The sequence below is a fragment of the Corythoichthys intestinalis genome, chromosome 6 (assembly GCF_030265065.1).
Source record: "Corythoichthys intestinalis isolate RoL2023-P3 chromosome 6, ASM3026506v1, whole genome shotgun sequence".
In the NCBI taxonomy this organism is placed as follows: Eukaryota; Metazoa; Chordata; class Actinopteri; order Syngnathiformes; family Syngnathidae; genus Corythoichthys; species Corythoichthys intestinalis.
In genome coordinates this window covers 52,135,182-52,148,059 of record NC_080400.1, presented here as the reverse complement: position 1 = coordinate 52,148,059, position 12,878 = coordinate 52,135,182, and positions in this window count along the sequence as shown.

The window sequence follows — 12,878 nt, the reverse complement described above, 5'->3', positions numbered from 1 at the left end:
ACTTGACTACAAGCAGCAGGATTCAAAATGAGGGGAAAAAGAAGCGACTTATAGTCCGCAAGTTACGTAACTTCAAGTGCTCAAAGGTGCCCATCACCGGCACTTGTAATACATGAAATGATACTTGAAGTTATGTTCAACACATTTGCCTATGTCAGGGTTTTCTAATGTTTTTCATTTTTGACATATCCCGTGATGATTTAGGCACATTCTCGTAAATAATTGCCATACAGGTACTGCTTTTGGTAATGACATCATGCTTTTACGCTCACAATGCATTACAGTTGAGATGATATAGCTGCTTACATGAAGTAGAATGAAGCTTAGAGTATACCATAGGAAGTTTTATTATGAGACCATTACGAATATTTGTCCAGCGGCAAAATAAGGCATGCAATTCACTTACCTCATTGACAGCTGTCCATTTGGGCCTGCTGGCCTTGTTTTTTTCTTTCAGTTGATCTTGTCAACGAAGAAAAAAGTTTTCTAATACACCTTTGTTGATTAGTGGTAAAAAGTCTTCGTGGTCACTTAAGCATCGAAATGCTTTTTCATCGTCACTATGCAGCGATATATTGAGTTCATGAAAACTCGTGTCGGGAAGTTGCGTCGTTGCTAGGAAAAAAAAAAAAAAAAAAAAAACTGCGGTGAAAAGACCTACGTGATATCCCTCCGCCCTGAGTGCCCGGCGCTTGTTCTCTGCAAAGCAACTGAATTACTAATGTTGCTCTTCATACTGCAGTTATAGACATGCAATGGTAAGTTTTAATAACTTTATCCTGAAAACATAGCCAACACTACTGATTGCATGCGTCATCGGTGATTCTCCTGCGTGCATATGTTTTTTTTTATTGGTATGCTAATTGGGCACATAGACTTGCATTAGCATAGCCACTCCGGTGCCCTGAAAAATAACAAAAGACTAACAAACGCTACGTAATATTTTGAAATCTACTCCACTGACTAATTAACCCCCCCCCCTAACTCGATGATTAAGCCTGATGTCAAAAAATCCGGAGTTCCCCTTTAAAAGTGTAATTAAACGCACCTTAAACTTGAAGTGTGGACAGGTATCAAAAATTAGTCGCAAAATACCCTGGAGAAAATTATCTGTCCTAGTATAGACATCAGGGCCATGGGTTTTCCTGTTTACACCACATACACCTCCAACACACAAACAAAAACGCTTAGAAGAAACATGACAGAATGCACAATGTGATCGCATGAAAACTTCAAGTCAAGGTTATTTGTATTATAGCCATTACTTTTCACAATGTCGTACTTTTGAATTCTATATCTATGACAATCAGTATGTGTATTTTTTAAGCAGTTGCATGGTCATGGTCTAATTTAACCAAAAGAGGGCGACATAACAAACTCAAAATTTTACTAGCGAAATATTTTTATGTTTGCATTCAGCCACCCCAACACACACATACACCTACGCACCCACTCTCTTACGATCACGGGGCTTTTCAAAGAAATGTCAAATCTCTCAATCTGACTCCAAATCAAGGGATTTTTTTCTTATTAAACAGCTTCAGAGACCTATACCCAAGAAGAAACTCATTCATCCGATGTTCAAAACAAGATTTTCTTTGAAAGTATCTGCATTTGTGAAGAAAAAAACAAGTATTACAAATCACATTGATCACATAAACAAATATTTATTTGTGCCAAACATTTCAAACTTAATTGGATCCACTGTCCACTTTGAAAGATCAATTTGTTTGGACTGAAACCAGCTCCGCATATCCCTACAGAACAATTGCACTATATCACACTGAAAAAACAAATGTTCAAGATTATCAATGTCATTTTCAAAAAACACAAAACAATTGTGCACAAAATAAAAAATTTAAGATCCTAGGAGTCTATTACCTGTTTGTTGCATGCATATAGGCTGATATTTGTTTCATCAGAAAATACGTTTTCTAAAGTTAAGCATTTCAAATTTACTTCTGATGGCACTAATAGCCTATCAGCCCCAAGAGAGCACCCATGAATAGACAATAATAGCACTTTCATTAGTGGATGCTGAATTCCTTACAAACACTGCAAGTCAAGTATTATTTATGTTCATGGCCCTCAACCACAATAATGTCTTTGTTGGGGCACGGGATGAATTTACTTACCTTTGGTACATAACAGGTGGTGGCAATAGCTAATTCACACTTGCAGCCAGTTAAAATTGATTCAAGTTGACTCAACCTCTGCCCTGTGTCCTTGTGTGTACCACATTGAGCATGGAGAGAAGAAGGAAGACCAAAGAACTGTCTGAGGACTTGAGAAGCAAAATTGTGAGGAAGCATGGGCAATCTCAAGGTTACAAGTCAATCTCCAAAGACCTGAATGTTCCTGTGTCTACCGTGCGCAGTGTCATCAATAAGTGTAAAGCCCATTGTTACAAACCTCCCTAGATGTGGACGGGAAACAAAAATTGACTAGAGATTTCAACCAAAGAGTGTGCGGATGTTGGATAAAGAACCTCGACTAACATTCAAACAAGTTCAAATTGTCCTGCAGTCCGAGAGTATAACATTGTCAACCCGTACTATCCGTTGGTGTCTGAATGAAAAGGGACTTTATAGTAGGATACTCAGGAAGACCCCACTTTTGACCCAGAGACCAAAAAAAAAAAAAAGCCAGGCTGGAGTTTGCCTAAACATACCTGAGAAAGCCAAAAACATTTTGGAAGAATGTTCTCTAGTCAGATGAGACAAAAGTAGAGCTTTTTGGGAAAAGGCATCAACATAGAGTTTACGGGGGGGGGTGAGGCCTTCAAAGTAAAGAACACGGTCCCCAAAGTCAAACATGGCGGAGGTTCCCTGATGTTTTGGGGTTGATTGGCTGCCACTGGCACTGGACTGCTTGACCGTGTACATGGTTTTATGAAGTCTGAAGACTGCCAACACATTTTGCAGCATAAATTAGGGCCCAGCGTGAGAAAGCTGGGTCTCCCTCAGAGGTTATCGGTGTTCCGGCAGCAGGACAAGGACCCAAAACACACTTTAAAAAGCACTAGAACATGGTTTGAGAGAAAGCACTGGAGACTTCTAAAGTGGCCAGCAATGAGACCTGACCTGAATCCCATTGAACATGTGTGGAGATATCTGAAAATGGCAGTTTGGAGAAGGCACCCTTCAAATCTCAGAGACCTGGAGCAGTTGGCCAAAGAAGAATGGTCTAAAATTTCAGCAGAACGTTGTAAGAATCTCATTCATGAATACCGGAAGGGGTTGTTCGCAGTTATTTTGTCTAAAGGTCGTGCTACCAAGTATTAGGCTGAGGGTGCCAATACTTTTGTCAGACCCATTTTTGGAGTTTTGTGTAAAATGATAATGATTTAATTTTTATCGGTCTCTTTTGTGTTTTTTAATTGCAAGCAAAATAAATGAAGCTATTACTACTAAAGCATTTGTAATTGCAATCATTGTCTGGGAGAAATTAAGCATTATCTGACATAATTGCAGGGGTGCCAATACTTTTGGCCAGCACTGTATATACTGTAGTAATGGCTGTATTGTGAGATGGTGACCCGGCTGATGTCACATTCGCATTCTTCCGCAATCCAGGAAGTCACTCATTTTCATGGTGCGGGATTCAAAAAATTGAATTAACAAATCGATCACGTCCACACACATCTAAGTGGTCCATTTCAGTCAGGAGCATAAAATACCGCATGAAATATGATATAAACATGCTGTCATAGGCACTTTAGGCCTTTTCTGTTACATACAAAACAATGTTAATACAGTTATACTTGATTTATTTTAATTATATTATTATTATTTAATGATACGATTATATAAATTTATCGATATTACCTTTTTCTCTTTAACATTAAAAGGACAAAACAATAAGCAGAGGTGTACTTATAATAATGAAAAAATTATGAACAAATGATACTATTTACAGTTGTTGCAGAGAGTTGGGGGGCGCGAAACACGTCTTCCGGGGGGAGGGCGTAACAGAAAACAATTGAGAAGCACTGGCCTCAGACAAGATGGAGGAAATTATGAACAGTTTACATTGAATGGCAGTACAAGCACATAATATTCAAGCTTCCACAGAGGTAAAAGAAATTCCAGTAAAAATTCTCTTAAAATGAAGGAAATTTATTTGGAATTATTTAGAGGCAGCTTATATGGTTGCAGGTCTGTCTTTACGTCTCGGATGCTTTTTACTCTTAATTGAGTTTGCAGGTTATAGGACACATGAAACGTGGAAACTTTTAAATGATTTGTTTTACTTTTTAATTAACAAATACATTTGATCGGGAATGCGACGACTTTTTACATCCACGGTATAATAATAAAATGCCAGTACCAAACTTTTTATTTTTTACTCATGATCAAAAGACAGTTTGTGTATAATCCAACACTTAACACATAAACCTTTCAAATCGCTAAATCTGAACAATTTGGAGATTAAAAAAAAAAAAAAAGTCCCTCAAAAATAGATAATAAATACATCTAGCTGTTTTTTCAAAGATAGCACACCCAATTTTTTTGCTCATGAGTGTCATGTGAGTGAGTGTTGCCTTGGGTTTTCAATAAATTATTTATGAACTAATGTTTAATAATTGCAATAAAAAACAATTAAAAAATAACTACTGATTTGCTGCTGCGTGGGAGTCTGGCCTCTTAGAGGCAGTGTAGCGCACATATGATTAAAGTCAAGATTTAATTTTATTAATTTAACTAATTTTTCTTATATTAGGAGGAATATAAGCTTGAAGTAGTGTTGTATCATCTGTCTTTATAGTTTACTACAGCGTTTGTTTGTAAATATTCTTTATTTGAAGGTGGACCCCTCCATAATTTCTACTGCTACCGAGTTTTATTTATTTTTTTACGTATTTATTTATTTTACATTAACTCATGATCAGTCCAGATCAGTTTCCCATTAGGTGTTAACATAAAGTTGATGTTTTACTTTACAAAATGTGTTTTTTTCCCCCAAGTGTAACCTTTCAGTTTTCTGTCAATTTGGCCAGTTCTACAATTTCTACATTTACAGTACTGTATAAATGTATAAAAAAACACAACCGACATACTAGAAATAACATAGAATTTGTTTAATAGATTCAAAAGTGAGATAAAAATCAAAATGCCATTGCGGTAAAAGATTTAACATAACAAGCAATGTCAACAATTTGTTATCAAACATTAACAAATGAACAACATCAAATTATTTTTCCATTTCAATTTCCTGGTGCTGCTCTTTTCGTTTGCGGTAGAGGAATACGGCAAGGACAACTGTGACAATGAAGAGTGTGGTGATAGTGACAGCGATTGCAGCAACTGCAGTGGTTGTCAGCAATTGTGGACTGCTCACATTGTTGGCCAGGGGCAGCGAACAGTCCAGGTGAAGGTCACAGTGTTTGGTGCCCACCATACTTTCCACCGTGCAGCGATAGCTTCCACACTCCCGCTCGGTGATGTTGAAATGCAAGGTGGCTCCTGTGGGGTCGACAATGGCCTGTGTAGGCAAGACCTTATTTCCGCTGGTCTTGGACCAGATGTAATGCAAAGGTGGGGTGCCTTGCAGAGAGCTGCATTTCAGCGTCATACTGTTGTCTTCTTCGTCCACACTGCACAGAGGCTGACTGGGTGCCTCTATGACTGTCAGGTCTAAGATCTTCTTATCCAGTTCTGGTTACTTCTTCACCAGACAGCGGTACATCTCTGTGTCTGACGGACGTACATCTTTGATGATGATAGACGCGTCTCCATTTTGGGGATCGGCTGATGTGAAGTGGACCCTCCCCTCCATTGGTTTGTACAAATCGGAATACAAGCGGCCGCCAGTAAACCAAATGATGGGTTGCTCCTCTCGGTCTGCAGACTCGATACTCCACAAGACCTCCGTGTACTGCTGAGAGTCCACGGTGTGAGTGTACGCACAGGGTAGCTGGACACTTGACCCCCTGGCGACGTAGTAGTGGTTCATTTCCTTCTGGATTTCCAGAGGGCATGCTGGACAAATGTTGAGAAACACTCCCACGAGGACAGAAGGCAAAAGGAAGTGCCACATCATCGCCATGCATACACCTGCAAGTAAAAGACAAAAACATACTGGAATTAGTCAAATCTATTTTAGGATTTTTTTTTTCTATCACTATAAAGCATAGACTTCACATCAGCAGTCATGTTTTCATTATAAATGTAAAAAACAATGGAAAACAGAATAACACTGACGTCAGTTAAATGTATTTTACCTTGATACAAGTTTAAATGTTTTCAATCAGTCATGTTTACACTTTAAATAAAAACCATACAATTGAGGACAGCATTTTTTTCCCAAGTGTTAAAATAAATGGAAAACACATAAACACTGCCATCAATAACATGTTTTTTTGCATGATTAGAAGTATGAAAGTTATCAGTCATCTATGCTTAGACTATCAGATGAAATTAAAAGAAAAAAAAAGTTAACACTGCACTATTCAGCTTATGTGGAAACATGATCAATACAAAAAACACCACAATTCCAATGTCTCTCAAAACAAGTAAATAGGATTTCTTACTTGCTTATCTTTAGAAAGGAAGATGCTCACCAACGACAGCAACACTTGTCTGCTTCTTTGGCATTTGGTGTAGTAATTCATAACGAAAAAAACAACTTATATCGGGAAGAGAAGATCAAAGCATCAAGCAAGCAAGCAAGATAAGCAAGTAAGAAAACCTATTTACTTGTTTTGAGAGACATTGGAATTGTTTTTTGTATTGATCATGTTTCCACATAAGCTGAATAGTGCAGTGTTAACTTTTTTTCTTTTAATTTCATTTGATAGTCTAAGCATATATGACTGATAACTTTTATACTTGTAATCATGCAAAAAAACATGTTATTGATGGCAGTGTTTGTGTTTTCCATTTATTTTAACACTTGGGGGGAAAAAATTGCTGTCCTCAATTGTATAGTTTTTATTTAAAGTGTAAACATGAATGATTGAAAACATTTAAACTTGTATCGAGGTAAAATACATTTAACTGATGTCTGTGTTATACTGTTTTCCATTGTTTTTTTACATTTATAATGAAAACATGATTGCTGATGTGAAGTCTATGCTTTATAGTGAGAGAAAAAAATCCTAAAATACATTTGAATAATTCCAGTATGTTTTTTTCTTTTACTTGCAGGTGTATACATGGTGATGATGTGGCACTTCCTTTGGCCTTCTGTCCTCCTGGGAGTGTCTCTCAACATTTGTCCAGCATGCCCTCTGGAAATCCAGAAGGAAATGAACTACTACTACGTTTCCAGAAGGAAATGAACCACTACTACGTTGCCAGGGGGTCAAGTGTCCAGCTACCCTGTGCGTACACTCACACCGTGGACTCTCAGCAGTACACGGAGGTCTTGTGGAGTATCGAGTCTGCAGACAGAGAGGAGCAACCCATCATTTGGTTTACTGGCGGCCGCTTGTATTCCGATTTGTACAAACCAATGGAGGGGAGGGTCCACTTCACATCAGCCGATCCCCAAAATGGAGACGCGTCTATCATCATCAAAGATGTACATCCGTCAGACACAGAGATGTACCGCTGTCTGGTGAAGAAGTTACCAGAACTGGATAAGAAGATCTTAGACCTGACAGTCATAGAGGCACCCAGTCAGCCTCTGTGCAGTGTGGACGAAGAAGACAACAGTATGACACTGAAATGCAGCTCTCTGCAAGGCACCCCACCTTTGCATTACATCTGGTCCAAGACCAGCGGAAATAAGTTCTTGCCTACACAGGCCATTGTCGACCCCACAGGAGCCACCTTGCATTTCAACATCACCGAGCGGGAGTGTGGAAGCTATCGCTGCACGGTGGAAAGTATGGTGGGCACCAAACACTGTGACCTTCACCTGGACTGTTTGCTGCCCCTGGCCAACAATGTGAGCAGTCCACAATTGCTGACATCCACTGCAGTTGCTGCAATCGTTGTCACTATCACCACACTCTTCATTGTCACAGTTGTCCTTGCCGTATTCCTCTACCGCAAACGAAAAGAGCAGCACCAGGAAATTGAAATGGAAAAATAATTTGATGTTGTTCATTTGTTAATGTTTGATAACAAATTGTTGACATTGTTTGTTATGTTAAATCTTTTACCGCAATGGCATTTTGATTTTTATCTCACTTTTGAATCTATTAAACAAGTTCTATGTTATTTCTAGTATGTCGGTTGTGTTTTTTTATACATATATACAGTACTGTAAATGTAGAAATTGTAGAACTGGCCAAATTGACAGAAAACTGAAAGGTTACACTTGGGGGAAAAAAACACATTCTGTAAAGTTAAACATCAACTTTATTTTAACACCTAATGGGAAACTGATCTGGACTGATCATGAGTTAATGTAAAATAAATAAATACGTAAAAAAATAAATAAAACTCGGGAGCAGTAGAAATTATGGAGGGGTCCACCTTCAAATAAAGAATATTTACAAACAAACGCTGTAGTAAACTATAAAGACAGGTAATACCACACTACTTCAAGCTTATATTCCTCCTAAAATTAGAAAAATTAGTTAAATTAATAAAATTAAATCTTGACTTTAATAATATGTGCGCTACACTGCCTCTAAGAGGCCAGACTCCCACGCAGCAGCAAATCAGTAGTTATTTTTTAATTGTTTTTTTATTGCAATTATTAAACATTAGTTCATAAGTAATTTATTGAAAACCCGAGGCAACACTCACTCACATGACACTCATGAGCAAAAAAATTGGGTGTGCTATCTTTGAAAAAACAGCTAGATGTATTTATTATCTATTTTTGAGGGACTTTTTTTTTTTTTTTTAAATCTCCAAAGTGTTCAGATTTAGCAATTTGAAAGGTTTATGTGTTAAGTGTTGGATTATACACAAACTGTCTTTTGATCATGAGTAAAAAATAAAAAGTTTGGTACTGGCATTTTATTATTATACCGTGGATGTAAAAAGTCGTCGCATTCCCGATCAAATGTATTTGTTAATTAAAAAGTAAAACAAATCATTTAAAAGTTTCCACGTTTCATGTGTCCTATAACCTGCAAACTCAATTAAGAGTAAAAAGCATCCGAGACCTAAAGACAGACCTGCAACCATATAAGCTGCCTCTAAATAATTCCAAATAAATTTCCTTCATTTTAAGAGAATTTTTACTGGAATTTCTTTTACCTCTGTGGAAGCTTGAATATTATGTGCTTGTACTGCCATTCAATGTAAACTGTTCATAATTTCCTCCATCTTGTCTGAGGCCAGTGCTTCTCAATTGTTTTCTGGTACGCCCTCCCCCCGGAAGACGTGTTTCGCGCCCCCCAACTCTCTGCAACAACTGTAAATAGTATCATTTGTTCATAATTTTTTCATTATTATAAGTACACCTCTGCTTATTGTTTTGTCCTTTTAATGTTAAAGAGAAAAAGGTAATATCGATAAATTTATATAATCGTATCATTAAATAATAATAATATAATTAAAATAAATCAAGTATAACTGTATTAACATTGTTTTGTATGTAACAGAAAAGGCCTAAAGTGCCTATGACAACATGTTTATATCATATTTCATGCGGTATTTTATGCTCCTGAATGAAATGGACCACTTAGATGTGTGTGGACGTGATCGATTTGTTAATTCAATTTTTTGAATCCCGCACCATGAAAATGAGTGACTTCCTGGATTGAGGAAGAATGCGAATGTGACGTCAGCCGGGTCACCATCTCACAATACAGCCATTACTATATACAGTGCTGGCCAAAAGTATTGGCACCCCTGCAATTATGTCAGATAATGCTCAATTTCTCCCAGACAAATGATTGCAATTACAAATGCTTTAGTAGTAATAGCTTCATTTATTTTGCTTGCAATTAAAAAACACAAAAGAGACCGATAAAAATTAAATCATTATCATTTTACACAAAACTCCAAAAATGGGCCTGACAAAAGTATTGGCACCCTCAGCCTAATACTTGGTAGCACGACCTTTAGACAAAATAACTGCGAACAACCCCTTCCGGTATTCATGAATGAGATTCTTACAACGTTCTGCTGAAATTTTAGACCATTCTTCTTTGGCCAACTGCTCCAGGTCTCTGAGATTTGAAGGGTGCCTTCTCCAAACTGCCATTTTCAGATATCTCCACACGTGTTCTATGGGATTCAGGTCAGGTCTCATTGCTGGCCACTTTAGAAGTCTCCAGTGCTTTCTCTCAAACCATGTTCTAGTGCTTTTTAAAGTGTGTTTTGGGTCCTTGTCCTGCTGCCGGAACACCCATGACCTCTGAGGGAGACCCAGCTTTCTCACACTGGGCCCTAATTTATGCTGCAAAATGTGTTGGCAGTCTTCAGACTTCATAAAACCATGTACACGGTCAAGCAGTCCAGTGCCAGAGGCAGCCAAGCAACCCCAAAACATCAGGGAACCTCCGCCATGTTTGACTTTGGGGACCGTGTTCTTTACTTTGAAGGCCTCATCCCCCCCCCGTAAACTCTATGTTGATGCCTTTTCCCAAAAAGCTCTACTTTTGTCTCATCTGACTACAGAACATTCTTCCAAAATGTTTTTGGCTTTCTCAGGTATGTTTAGGCAAACTCCAGCCTGGCTTTTTTTTTTTGGTCTCTGGGTCAAAAGTGGGGTCTTCCTGAGTATCCTACTATAAAGTCCCTTTTCATTCAGACACCAACGGATAGTACGGGTTGACAATGTTATACTCTCGGACTGCAGGACAATTTGAACTTGTTTGAATGTTAGTCGAGGTTCTTTATCCAACATCCGCACACTCTTTGGTTGAAATCTCGAGTCAATTTTTGTTTTCCGTCCACACCTAGGGAGGTTTGTAACAATGGGCTTTACACTTATTGATGACGCCGCGCACGGTAGACACAGGAACATTCAGGTCTTTGGAGATTGACTTGTAACCTTGAGATTGCCCATGCTTCCTCACAATTTTGCTTCTCAAATCCTCAGACAGTTCTTTGGTCTTCCTTCTTCTCTCCATGCTCAATGTGGTACACACAAGGACACAGGGCAGAGGTTGAGTCAACTTGAATCAATTTTAACTGGCTGCAAGTGTGAATTAGCTATTGCCACCACCTGTAATGTACCAAAGGTAAGTAAGTTCATCCCGTGCCCCAACAAAGACATTATTGTGGTTGAGGGCCATGAACATAAATAATACTTGACTTTCAGTGTTTGTAAGGAATTCAGCATCCACTACTGAAAGTGCTATAATTGTCTATTAATAGGTGCTCTCTATGGGCTGATAGGCTATAAGTGCTATCAGAAGTAAATTTGAAATGCTTAACTTTAGAAAATGTATTTTCTGATTAAACAAATATCAGCCTATATGCATGCGACAAACAGGTCATAGACTCCCGGGAACTTAAATCTTTAATTTTGTGCACAATTGTTTTTTTTTTTTTTTTTTTGAAAATGAGATTGATAATCTTGAACATTTGTTTTTTCAGTGTGATATAGTGCAATTGTTCTGGAGGGATATGCAGAGCTGGTTTCAGTCCAAACAAATTGATCTTTCAAAGTGGACAGTTGATTCAATGAAGTTTGAAATGTTTGGCACAAATAAATATTTGTTTATGTGATCAATGTGATTTGTAATACTTGTTTTTTTTCTTCACAAATGCAGATACTTTCAAAGAAAATCTTGTTTTGAACATCGGATGAATGAGTTTCTTCTTGGGTATAGGTCTCTGAAGCTGTTTAATAAGAAAAAAATCCCTTGATTTGGAGTCAGATTGAGAGATTTGACATTTCTTTGAAAAGCCCCGTGATCGTAAGAGAGTGGGTGCGTAGGTGTATGTGTGTGTTGGGGTGGCTGAATGCAAACATAAAAATATTTCGCTAGTAAAATTTTGAGTTTGTTATGTCGCCCTCTTTTGGTTAAATTAGACCATGACCATGCAACGGCTTAAAAAATATACATACTGATTGTCATAGATATAGAATTCAAAAGTACGACATTGTGAAAAGTAATGGCTATAATACAAATAACTTTGACTTGAAGTTTTCATGCGATCACATTGTGCATTCTGTCATGTTTCTTCTAAGCGTTTTTGTTTGTGTGTTGGAGGTGTATGTGGTGTAAACAGGAAAACCCATGGCCCTGATGTCTATACTAGGACAGATAATTTTCTCCAGGGTATTTTGCGACTAATTTTTGATACCTGTCCACACTTCAAGTTTAAGGTGCGTTTAATTACACTTTTAAGGCCATTATCCGTCCTAGTGTCGACATTTAGAGCACGTGTAAACCGGAAAACGCGAGCACAAGTGCGGAAATAAAGCTGAAGTTGCGGTTCACGAAGCCGTCTGTCATGGCGGCGGAGGCGTGTCAACAAATAGCGTGACGTCACGATGACAGGCCCCTTTCAACTCTTTGATGCTTTGATCTTCTCTTCCCGATATAAGTGTTTTTTTCGTTATGAATTTCTACACCAAATGCCAAAGAAGCAGACAAGTGTTGCTGTCGTTGGTGTGCATCTTCTTTCCTAAAGATAAGCAAGTAAGAAAACCTATTTACTTGTTTTGAGAGACATTGGAATTGTGTTTTGTATTGATCATGTTTCCACATAAGCTGAATAGTGCAGTGTTAACTTTTTTTTCTTTTAATTTCATTTGATAGTCTAAGCATAGATGACTGATAACTTTTATACTTGTAATCATGCAAAAAAACATGTTATTGATGGCAGTGTTTATGTGTTTTCCATTTATTTTAACACTTGGGGGGGGGAAATGCTGTCCTCAATTGTGTAGTTTTTATTTAAAGTGTAAACATGAATGATTGAAAACATTTAAACTTGTATCGAGGTAAAATACATTTAACTGATGTCAATGTCAGTACTGTTTTCCATTGTTTTTTTACATTTATAATGAAA